At 36.0% G+C, this 12992-nt stretch overlaps 1 long non-coding RNA gene across 1 annotated transcript in view; it reads right to left on the bottom strand.

Moving 5' to 3' along the window:
* LOC143680778 (uncharacterized) overlaps positions 1–12992 on the bottom strand; it is a 56438-nt gene that overhangs the window by 11356 nt on the left and 32090 nt on the right. Inside the window, exon 3 of the long non-coding RNA XR_013174174.1 lies at positions 8128–8209. This is a non-coding gene — a long non-coding RNA (uncharacterized LOC143680778). The remainder of the gene's footprint in view (positions 1–8127; positions 8210–12992) is intronic.

Below are 12992 nucleotides of genomic sequence, written 5' to 3' on the forward strand. Positions count from 1 at the left end.
AGGGTAAAATAAAGAAAAAAAAAGTTGAATTTAAGACTTAAGAATTCAAAATAGCAATTCTTTATTGCAGGAACTATAAATCTCAATCAACAAATTCAAGTGTGCAAAAAACTTCACTTTTTCCAAAGTTAACTTATTTCCTATATAAATAAGCTTAAGTTCACTGTGAAACAAACCTATGAGACTTATTGCACAATGTAATTAGGCCATGTGGCCCCAAGGGGACTGCAGCATCTTACTCTTTTCTATGGCACTAACCAAAAAAACCAGACACATTCCTATCATCTCCTATCCACCACCCCTTCTAGGAATGGCAGGGGGCAGGAGGGCACAGCCCCTGCCCAGTAACTGGCTTTTTTCTCCTCAGAACTCCTGCTGTTACTCAAACTTTCCTTTCCTTCTCCGTACCAAGAATAATTGAGTCAGCCAGAGAGAGGCAGAATTTCTATTTGTTCGTCTAAGTCTATATTTTATATATCTTGATTTAAGCATTTGGACTTCAAAACCAAATTTGATTTGGGGGTTGCTGCTGTTCTCTCTGCATTGTGTTTCATCTCTCCCTCAACTAGGAATGACTCAGGACTGGCCACCCAAATGCTGGGACAGGTGAGGGGAGGAGCATGAAGGTGTAAAGAAATTTCCAGAGAAATGAGATTTGCCTAGGTTATCTACAAAGAAGAATCAAGTCCTGAAAGGAAACAAAAGTTGGCTTTAAACATGAGTAAATATGCTAGCTTAAATGAAATAAAATTATCAATATGCTACCATTTTCCTATAACATGGCAAATTCATATTGATTCAACCTAATATGATATATAAAACTTAAGAGTCAGTTCATCCAGCTTAATGTACTTATTCATTAACAGAGAAATCAAGGATCATTGTGAATCTTTATTCTCTTATAAGGAGGAATATAATTCCCTTCAAATTGTTACATTGAGTGAATAGGATCATAAACTCCCTAGCATCTATGAATTTTTATAAGATAAAAGCCATTTGGATGGAGTGTGAATACCTAGGAGGTAAAACAGTATGCTTTGGGGTATGAGAGTATGTATTCTGGAGCCAGACAGTCTGAGTTCTAATCCACAAACCAGTGCTTGCTGGCTGTATGACCTCTCCGTGCCTAACTTTTCTTGTCTGTAAAATGAGGAAAATAATAGTATGTCTCTGATAGTGTTGTTACAAGGATTAAATGAGGCAATTATTTGTTAAGGTTCATACAAAAAAGAGAGTTTGGCATATTCTGTGTTTATTATTATTTATTATTAGATAAAATACTCCTTCTTATCTGGACACATTATGAAGCAATCTAAAAATAAATCTATTTCCTCCAAGAAGAAGAGACCCATTTTCCTTCTAACATTGCAGTGTGATCTAGAGTAGACTCCCCTGGTATTAACAAGAGCTAGGGAAAACACTGACTGACATATCAGGGGCCAGTTGGCAGCTTGTGAATTCCTAATGCTTGCTAAGCAGGCTTTTTACCCTCACACAGATGGCCACATGAGTTTCAATATGATATGTTATGTGTTCTTCCAACTCGGGAAAACCTGTGCCAACATGTCCAACATTTAAAATCAAAATCAACTACAGCTCAGGATTGACTTAAAATTATCCTAATAAATATTTCATTCTTCATTGAAAAATAAAGAACTAGGGAGATCACCGCATGATTCAACCAAGCATTTTCAACTAAATAAACTGGATATTTCAAGTATACTGAAATGTCTTGGCATCTAATTTATTTGATTCATTGCTGCATCTTTCTTGCCTTTTTGTGGTTTGTAACTGTTATCTCTAGGCTGCAGAATTTAACCTTCAATTTTACTATTCAATTCTGAAATACTTACGTTAATCTTAACTTCCCAGCTTGTCAGATTTTTGAAAGCAGGAAACATGAATCCTGTTTGTTTTTTTTTAATCAGTAACTCATAGAAATCACTCAGTAATAACTTAACTTGAAATGTTCAAAAAAGACAAGTCTATGGAGATAGATGTAGACTACTGGTTGTCTGGAACTGGGACTAACAGCAACTGGGGATGTGGGATCTTTTGGGAACGATGACATGTTCTAAACTGGATTGTAATGATGTCTGCATCACTCTGAATTTACTAAAAATCATTGAATTTTACAATCAAAATGGGTGAATTTTATGGCATGTAAATTATTTCTCAATGTACCTTTTAAAATAATAATTTTTATCAGTTTCAATAAAAATACCTCTCTCCACTATGGATATTTTCACAGCCAGCTATATGGAACTGCAAGCACATGAGAGGGAGTCAAGAAGCTTAGCCTTATAAAAGGAGCTGCTGCCATAGTACAGCCAATTAACATCCTTAACATCCATCCTATTTTCTTTCTATTACCAAAGGTATCTCTGGCATCTTCACCATGGAAACGTTCCTAGGGTTTGCTTCTACGTGCTACTTTATTATGTTTTAAAATCTTCGCTAAGAAAAGCTAGTTGATTCCACAATGGAACTGATTGTCAAATATTTAGACTTTTACTCACTATATTTTACGTTCAAGATACTGCTGTTTGAGAAAGGATTATTTACTATGACAAATCTTCAATGGGAAATGAAGCAAAATTTAACTAGAAACCATTTTCAGTGTCAGAGTCATGTGTGCATTGCAAGAAGGAAAAACAACTTCCCTTTAGTGAGGTTTTAGTTAGTCAGAGTCTGACGTGGTTCAATATAATGTAACACAAATGCAGCCTGCTGCTTCTTCGCCAAGTCTGATGTGTATTACAATAATACACTCCACTGTTCAGGGAAGAAACCTTTCACTTTCCAGACCGTGTAGATTCCATTCTCAAAGCATTCTGACTCTGCATGAGAACTGGAGCCTACATTAATTGGAGCAGTTTCCTATATGTCTCTGAATGTCTGCTGGCTCCCTCGGAAAAAAGTTTGAACAGCCAGATCAGCATAATCTAAAATCCCCAAGCTCATGAACTGCTGGTCATCTAAATCTGAAGCTTTTACTACTCTCCTAAGAAAGGCACGAAGTCCCACATTACCTTTACAGTAATATCTTGCATAATCATTCCTTAATGGTTTTCCCTAATACACTGTTCTTTGTCATATAGATGCTCACTTATATCTCCCACTGGGTCTTAACTGTTCTTAAGGGCAGAGATGTCTTTATTCATCTTCAAATATCCAGCACATGAAACTGTTAAATTCTGCCCATTTTTTAAGGGCTATCTCAATTCTGAGCCTTCCAAGATATTTTTCTGATATCACCGATCAGATATAATTTCTTACTGTTTTTATAGCCTCTATATATTGAACCACTTTTAACATATCTAATATGTTCTCTTTTATTTTATAGTTGCGTATCTTTTTTTGTGTCCCATTATACTGTAAGCTTATGAAAATAAGAGGCATATCATATTCACCTGTTATCTGCATTCTGTTTCCTAATCCCCAATCTCATCCAGTATCATTTGCAGAATTAGAAGGTGCTAAATATATCAATTGAATCAAATAGTAACGGTGATGCCACCCTTACCTATAATTGCAATATCCAAGTATAATAATAATTCAAGGAGAAGGAATAACGAAGAAGCATGATTTGTTTCATTACTAAGAAATATTTATATTTATTGAAAATAACTTCTCTGTAAAATTTTTGAAGGGGAAATGCCCCTTTGTCAATGCATGTGCAAGCTTCCCCATCTCCTGAGATTTTCAAGTTTCCATCAACATATGCAGTAATTTTTATACCAATTTATCTTCTGATATTTTGCAGTGGAAAGAGCATGTGTTTTGCAATTGCAGTCCCAACTCCAAATTATTTAGCTTATCTGGAAGACTTCAAGCATACTGATTACCCTATCTGAATATAAGCTTTTTTATCTGTAATATGAAAATGGAAATAGCAACATCATATGGTTATTGCAAGGATTAAATGGGAAGATGTATGTAAGGGGTAGCGGCATATCATCAACATTGAAACAGAAAACATCCCCTGGAAAAGACTCCATCTGAATCATCTAATAAAAGGATAAATCCCCTTGTATGGAATTCTAGAGTTTGACAGAGACTGAAAAAGGATTCCACAAGCACTGAATTTTTAAAAAAAGAAACACCAAACCAGGTAGAAGATTTGCATCCTAGATTTGCCAGTTTGCAACCTTCCCCCTCACTCAGTCCCATGCAACTTAGAGTAATGCAGAGGCAGCATGGCCTGGATCCCTCCTGCCATGGATGCAGACCATAGAGCCACTCACAGCAGTGAGTTAGAACCCACGCGTATCCAGGCACAGAGACCCAAGTCCACAGAGTTCCAGGGCAGAACACAAGCGATTGAAGAGAGGCACATTCAGAAGTGACCCCAGGGAATAAAGAGACCACAGCAAAACTATTAGCGAGAGGTATACACACTCAATTCAGTCTCTGTTTGGTAAAACACCTAAACACAAAATGGACCTTTCTGGATTGACCCCATCTGGCTCCCTAGGAGAAGAAACCAGAAGCAGAAAACTTCACAGAGTTAAAAAAAAAAAAAAAAGTGGTGGAGGGAGGCAGATTGAACTGCTATAAGGCAGGACAGGTCCCAGAATTGTAAAATGTAAGTAAAAGGAAGCCTTGAGTGAGGGAGAGAATTAAACAAATCATAGGAGCTGGGGAGAAAATTTTGCACAAAAACAAATGGAATGGATCAAGATTCTCAGAAAAGGAACAGAGGAAAGGAAGCTTTCTCCTAGAGGTGAAACAATTACACGAAAAAGGGCAATATTTAAAACTGTACTACCAATGCAGGGTAAAAATCAGGTGCAGAAGACCTGAGAGAATCTGAACAGTTAAACACAGACCACTCTCAAAGTTCAAATATGTTGCAACAAGCATCAAAGAAGAACCTTAACACAAAGCCAATAAATAATAAAACCCTAAGCAAGAGAGAGAAATTACAGAGTAAACTCATTAAGATAATCAGATGCCTAGCCATCAGCAAAAATTTCAAGCACACTAAAGAAGATATGGCTCAGTCTTGAAAAGAGAAGAGTGAAATTGGAGGACTCACACTTCCTGACTTTAGAACTTATTACAAAGCTACAGTTACCAAAACAGAATGGAACTAGCAAAAGGACAGATATAAAACCAATGGAATTGAATTGACAGTTCAGAAACAGACCCTCACATCTGTAGCTAACTGATCTTTGACAAGGCTGGCAAGTCCACTCAATTGGGGAAGACTAGTCTCTTCAGTAATTGTTGCTGGGAGAAACAGATATTCACATGAAAAAGAATTAAGGAGGACCCCGATCTCACACTATATACAAAATTAACTCAAAAGTTATCAAAGACCTAAATATAAGAACGAGGACTATAAAATTCTTAGAAAAAAAGTAAAGAAGCATCTTCAGTATCTTGTGTTAGGCAATAGTTGCCTAGATTTTGTATCAAAGTACAAGTTATAAAAGAAAAGATAGATGAGTCAGCTGATAGATAAAAAGACAAACAAAAAGAAAAGTTTTGTGCATTAAAGTACTTTATCATGAAAGTAAAAAGACAACCTACTCAATGGGCAAAAATATTTGTAAATCACATATCTGATAAGGGTTTTATATCCAGAATATTTAAAGAAATCTACAATTCAACAATAAAAACACAAACGACTCCCCTCCCCCCCAAAAAAAGAAAAATTAGCAAAAGGCTTGAATAGATATTTTTCCAAAGAGGTCATATAAAATAGCACATCAAAAGATGTTCTACACCATTAACTATTAGGGAAATGCAGATCAAAACCCCAATGAAATATCATTTCACACCCACTAGAATGGCTATTACTAAGAAACAGAAACAGTGTGGGAGAAGATGTGGAGAAACAGAAACACTCATTCATTGCTTGTGGGAATGCAAATGGTACAGCCACTGTGGAAGATGGTTTGGCAGTTCCTCAGTAAACTAAATATAGAATTTCCATATGCCCCAGCAATCCTACTACTAGGTTTGTATCCCAAAGAATTGGAAGCAGGGACTAAAATAGATCTGCACACTGATATGAATAGTGGCATTATGCACAATTGCCAAAATATGGAAGCTACCCATGTATCCATAAACTGATGAATGGATAAATAAAATGTGGAATATGCATACAATGGAATATTATTCTGAATAAAAAGCAAGGAAATTTTCTTATATGCAACAACATGGATGACCTTTGAAGTCATCAAGTTGAGTGAAATAAGCCAGACACAAAAAATATCTCACTGACATGAAATAACTAGAAAAAGCAAATTGAGAGAGTCAGAATCTAGAATATAGGTTACCATGGGCTGGGCTGGGGGTATGGAATGGGGAGCCAATGCTTAAATTGCACAGAGTTTCCATTTCAGTTGAATGCTAAGTTTTGGTAATGAATGGTGGTGATGGTAGGGCATCACTGTGCGTGTAATTAACAGTACTGAATTAATAGTATTGAAATGTGAATGTGGTTAAAAGGGAAAATTTTAGGTCATATGTATATTTGCCAGACAAAAATTTTTAAAGAAACCATAGGACTGTACAATACAATGCACCCTACTGAACATGATGGATTACAGTTAACATTACAATTATTAAAATGTTCTTTCATGTATTACAGCAAGTGTACAACACCAATGCAAGATGTTCATAATAGGGGGGTTTACAGGAACTCTGTAATTATGTACTTCATGAACAATATTTATGCAAACCTACAATTTCTCTAATAAAAAATATATTTAAGGCACTCTTTGTAATACCAAAGTTTCTTAAAAAGTGCAATTCCACTTCAATTCAATAAATTCTTTTTCAATGCCTGATAAGTGCCACGTACTAATTTGTTCCGAGGACCCTATGAACAAGACAGGCACATGCTCGATTCGTGAAGCGCTTAGAGTCCAGTAAAGGAGACAGACAAATGAACAGGCAAATGCAGTACCTTGTGATAAGACCAGTAATACAAAAGTAAATACAGAGTTATTTTAGGGCACAAATGAGGGGCACCTATGGGATCCAAAGAGACTTTTTCATTCTTCCAATATCTTCAAAGAGAAGTGAAAAGTCAGTACCCACAAATTGTGATTGTCCTTCACAACAAAATCTATTTGATGGTTCTGAGCAGGAAACACAATTCAAGGTACCATGTGACCACATTAAAGAATTATGCCTTCTAGTGCGTGCTACATTCTAGAGTCCACAGCCCAGTCTCATGGAGAAATATGAATCAAATCTAAACACAGATTCTATCTTTTAGCTGTATAGAAAGATAGCTAAAGATAAAAAAGAATTAATACACATGTCCTATATTATTTGCATATTTTCCTATTTTTGGCAAAAACATAAAACCCAGTTTTAAGAGACAGGGACTGATTAGTGGGTGCTGCAAAGCAGATGCCCTTGTTATGTCTCTAAAGCCTATTTTCTTTGTTTTCTAAAATAGCATGCTAACTTAAAAAGGCAAAACAATAAAAGACATACAGGGTCATGAATGGAAAAGTTTCAAAGCTCACAGGGCCAATTTCTCATTACAAGTGTCCCCTGGGGAGTGATGAGAAACTGGCGCTTCACTTGTCAAACAGGAACCTGTGTGCTATTTTACACATTGCTTCACCTGCAACAACCTTAACAGACCAAGAATGTGATGGGGGGGGAAACCAACACAATTTTAGGTAAATGAAGTCTAATGGCCTTACTGTTTAACATGAGTGACAGCCGTGACAGAGGGCCTCTGAGTCCATTTCTAGCAGTCATGCATTTCCGTCTCCAAGTAGTTCTGACAAAGCGCTGCAAGAAGGAAACTGCAACCCCTTCCCAGGCAGGCATCTACTACATGCCCCTTGATTCTGCTTTTCTCTTCTCTGTACCCAGCATACGAGTGAAAATGCATGTTCTGACATTTGCTTCCCTTTGACCTAGATTCTAAATGTCTTGGGTAACTGCAACCTAAAATAAAAACTTTTTTCCTCTCTGTCTCCTTCCACTTCTAATGAGCTCTGCTTAAGGCGATTTCAAAACTGTCTTTACTTATAATCAAAACACCTTTGCTTGACCAGGTATTTCAGAGAGCTAGAAAATATATGCAATTCACCATTAGATTTCCAAACAAGTTGCACCCTGGTAACTATTTATTCACATTTTTCTCACCTGGATTCCTTGTAATAATGGGTGCATACTCCAACCATGAGATTTGACTGTTAGGAGTAAATCCCATCTTCTGGGTCACGAACTGGAAAAAAAGAATAAAATAAAATATAATCAATTAATTAATTTAAGTCATACACAGAAAAATGTCTTCTTTAAGCCCATCTTCCTCAGATAATTCACAACTATAGCATACATATATATGATGATAAATTATCTGTGTGGTAACGACATAGAAAGATAAGATCAAGTTCATAATGACTACATATACCAAAATACTAAATGCTGTGAGATAAATACCCAGGTAACCAGTGCTCTAGCTACTGCTTAGCCCTGAGGGGTAAAACTGAAGGGGTCCCACCAAAGCACTGAAGACTGTTCAAGAAGAATAGTTGCCCAAAACTCCTACAAGGTTAAAAAAAATCTTAAAGTTGATCTATTTAGAGCCATGTGATATTAAGGAAGTTAGTTATTTAACTTCTTTGAAATTCAATTTCCTCCTCCAAAGAATAAAGAGAATAAGATCTGCCTTTCAAGGTTGATAAAAGAATTAGGGAAAGTTTTTAGCTCACTGCACCCTTTGCAGGCCCTATAAAAATGGTGGAATAATAGTTATTATTCTTACCATTACTCTGAATAAGAGACACTCAGCAATAACCTTCGTGATATCTGTAAACACGAAATGCAACAGAATTCTTCAAACATATCCAGAATGAATCTATTTAGAAGGTTTGTGTGATGTAAGGGAAAAGTCTTATCTAGTAGCTATTAGATTAGGGCACTAAACATGCCTCTATACACTTAACTGTGAGACCTGAGTCACTCTCTACCCTTCTCTCTTTCAATACTGTCATTTAAGAATGAAAGAGTTGAACTAAAGTTGTAATATCCCTGAGACTAAAAGACTACCTAATTTATGAATCTACTAGATTAGGCAGGGTCCATTAATATTATCTGAAAGACCTAATGTGTTAAGTCTGACTCCAAATTAACTTTGTGAGGAAATGCAACTACATAATATACTGGAACTTTCTTTTGGGGGAGTGGGACAGTATTACTGCATATAATATATATCACTAGTGGACTGCCAAGTAGAACTCTTCAACTCCTAAACTTCTTCAAACCACTTCCTCTTAAGCAACCCTACTAGACCCCAGATTAATTTATTTCAGTTGAAAGGAACTGGCTACTGTACAGACTGATAAAGGGTCTATCTCTTGGGGATTCAGAGCAGTTAACAGATATTATCACACTAAAACTGTTAGTTGGAAGGCAGCCAGTATGAAAAATCTTTCTTCTGATAAGGAATCTGAAACACGAAGTCAAATGACCTTCCCTCCAGTGAGCAGCAAGTGAGTCAAGACCAACATGACTCTCCAAATTCTGTTTACTCATCAGGTCTCCTAATTAGGTCAACTGCAACTGCACAGGTAACTTTGGACATCTGTAGATGGATTTCTCACCTGGTTGCAATAACACTGCTTCTTCCTTTGAGACCCCAGCTCTGGCTCTGCCTCTTTGTCTTCCCCTTACTGTACTTCACCACTCTTATCATGAGAATTCAATGTTGCCCCTTCTTGTCCCACCTCAGAGTATCATTTATCAGTGCAACTATTACCTCCTCTCCACTCTGAGCAACTTCGTGGTCAAATGTCCTCCTTCCATTTTAACCAATCACAATGTTTAGAGGATTATTTAAATACTTGTCATCTAAACTAAAGTCTATTATGAAGAATAGATAGCTTCCCAGTCCAATTTGAAATGTGCACAAAAATTGGCCTTCTGGTATATATCCCCTGTTATGTTCACAACCAGCAGGACCTGCTAAATAATTTGAAGGCCCAATGCAAAATGAAGATGCAGGGCCCTCTGTCGAAAAAGTATTAAGAATTTTAAGGTGGCAACAACAGACCATTAACCTTGCTTAGAGCCCTTCTAGGCATGGGGCCCTGTGTGATTGTTTAGGTGACAGGGACATGAAGTAGTACCAGCCTTCAAGGGTTTCTTCTTCTTGAATCCTAAACATCTCTAAAGATGTATACTCCAGTGTCTTCATCAACCTGAAATGTTTTCTCTTTCCTCATGGCAACCTCTGCTGATTTTTCACCTCCTCTCTAGCTCTACTCTTGTGCTCTGTTGATGTTTACTAGTCTCCAATCTCATTCCCTCAGAGACCGAGCTGTCGACTAATTCACTAGATATTGTGCCATGTGTTCCAGGGAAGTCTTCTGATGATCACATTCCCAGTTCAAGTATGGCCTTTGAAATCCTGGCTGCAGTTTTGTGGACTGATCCATCACTATTGGCCAAGGGAAACCTGTGTGTAGAAGTATGAATGTGAGTATCTGTCAAGTAAACCTGCATGCAGTATACCTAGAATAGGGCTTGACCCTGGAGAAAATCTCAGCAGAGCATTTTGTGCCTTTTCTCAAGGTAGACAGCCAATTATTTAATTTTTTCTATATCAGGAACCAATAAAACATCTGTAGGTTGAGGGTAGTTCTGTCAATTAGCCAAAGCTGCAGCCTAAATCAATAAACTGCAGCCTAAAAATAAAGCCACATGGTCCCTTTGGAACACTGCTTGACTTAAAACAGAACTAAGTAGAATATTTCCTAATTACCACTGTTTCATAATACTTTTTAAACTCCCTTTTATCAGGCATGTTTGATTCTCCAGGGTATTTTGAGGCATTGCGCATTAGTAAATTAAATCTGTTTTCAATCTACAGATCATATCATTCATCCTACCAAATAACTGTGTGCCTTGGCGGAAAGAAAAATGAAAATAATAATAAATATTATCAAGTATTGTATTGTTCATAGTACTAGATGTATAATTGGTGTTTTGCATTTCTGGAGTTGTTAAGAAAAGTTTGGAAATTTTCATTTGCCCCCAAATCCAAATATACCATGCTTTATGTTAAGTTCTTAAAATACTGGGCATAAACCAAATTTCGGAAATTTAAATCATAGTTAAAATACACTAGAGGAGCTCACTATTTAAAGATTCCAAAACGATTTTGGAATTCTTATGTAAAATAAATCATTATTTTCAAAATGAATTATCAACCCTTAATCTTTATTTTCCTACCAGATATTTTATTATTTTCTGGTAGTAAGCAGCATATAGTGAGTTTCCTTAAAGAACGGTGCCCAAACTCCATCATCTGTAATAGATAAATTAGATTTAGAAGAATAACATTCCATTCATTCAATTCAATAGCCACCTTTTAGTAACACTCAAGTGGAAAGACCAAAGTGTCAATATAAATAAATCAACTGAATGAATATAATTAAGCAAGAATGGAGAGGAATTCATGGAGCCACAGCATCTGCATCTCATGTCTTACTGGAAAAGAAAGGAAGGGGGTTATAGATGCATAGACTCATGTGCCTGAAAACTGTAGGCTATTTCCTAAAATGAAATGAAAATGTAAGGTAGATAGACAGGCAGACAGACAGATAAAGATAGATAGACAGACAGACAGACAGATAGATAGACAGATGTAATTCTTCTGGCTTTCAACCAGTAGGAAATCATAAAAAGAATGAAAGATCTTAAAATCATAGTAAAAAAAAAAAAAGCACAGAAACTGGGGACCTGGGGCCTGGTTCTCAGCCTCAGTTAAATCACAACTGATTTGGAGCAATGCACAAGTGCTCAGTTTCTTTGTCAATAAAATTAAAGCTTTTGAACTAGATTGTCTCTAAAGTCCCTTTCAACTCTAAGTTTCCGTGATAGAACTTCTTTAAAATGGGGTCACAGAAACATTCTCTGACGTAAGCTCTTCAACTTCCTACATAAACTACCAAGATTTAAATATAAAAATATCTCCCTTATTTTGAAAGTCTTTCACAAAACTGTTCAGTAAAGGTATAAAGAAAGCTGTGGATTGATAAAAATTTCACATTTCTTTTGGGTCTTTGCCCCTTCAATTGAGAAAGCAATAAGATGGAATCAATGCCAGGGGCAGGGCAGGGGAAAGAAAACAATCCAAATGCTATTTTTCCTAAGTTACTGTTTGGAATCTTTCAATAAAGTTAAATAAATGTCATGTTTTATTGAATATTATTTTTCTGCAGTATTTGAAAATAGATGTTTATGATTACTACTCAAGAATTTTTCTTTTCTAAGCAAAAGACATATTTCTTATGTTTAAGTCCCTTACTCTATTTCCCATTGTTTCACTTTCCTTAATTTTTTAAAATAAAAATCATTGTTAATCTATACCGGCCGATGTCTTATATTTGGAATGCTTTCATAGTTCTGGGGCCCCAGGATTATACATTTTATAGCAGCAATTAGTCTTCATTTTCCTTTGAATATAAGTTTCCTTATACCAAATTACTTCGCCTTCATCTAAAAATGTTTTAGGCATACCTTTTTCCATATCTGAAAAGAATACTTATTTGATGGACTAGTTTTAGAGGTTTTAAAGCAAATTCCCAAATATTTAAGCTTAAGAAGGAAAAATAAGTATTTTTGATGGAAGAAGGCATAACAAAATAGGTTTCTGAAGTTTCTGATATTGCCTTTCTTTTTAAAATTCTTTCTTGCTTAAAAATTAAAAGTGTTTCATTTGATTTTATTTGCATATAATGTCCTTCCTCAGGTTTAAGGATAGTTTATGTTATTTGTTATTTTCAGATCTAATGACAAACTTACTCTTTGTGTTTATTCTAGTTCCTTATTTGACAGTCACAAGGGCACCACTGTACAAATTTGCATGCTTCATAAACATGCGCATTTGTGTAAATTATACTTTCAAAGCTTAGCATTTCCAGATACATATCATTAGGCACTACATTAACTGTAGGTTATAAAAAGGCACAGCAGAGAAAGGGGTATCTCTAAAGCAGCACTGA

This window comes from Tamandua tetradactyla, chromosome 4 (genome assembly GCF_023851605.1).
Source record: "Tamandua tetradactyla isolate mTamTet1 chromosome 4, mTamTet1.pri, whole genome shotgun sequence".
In the NCBI taxonomy this organism is placed as follows: Eukaryota; Metazoa; Chordata; class Mammalia; order Pilosa; family Myrmecophagidae; genus Tamandua; species Tamandua tetradactyla.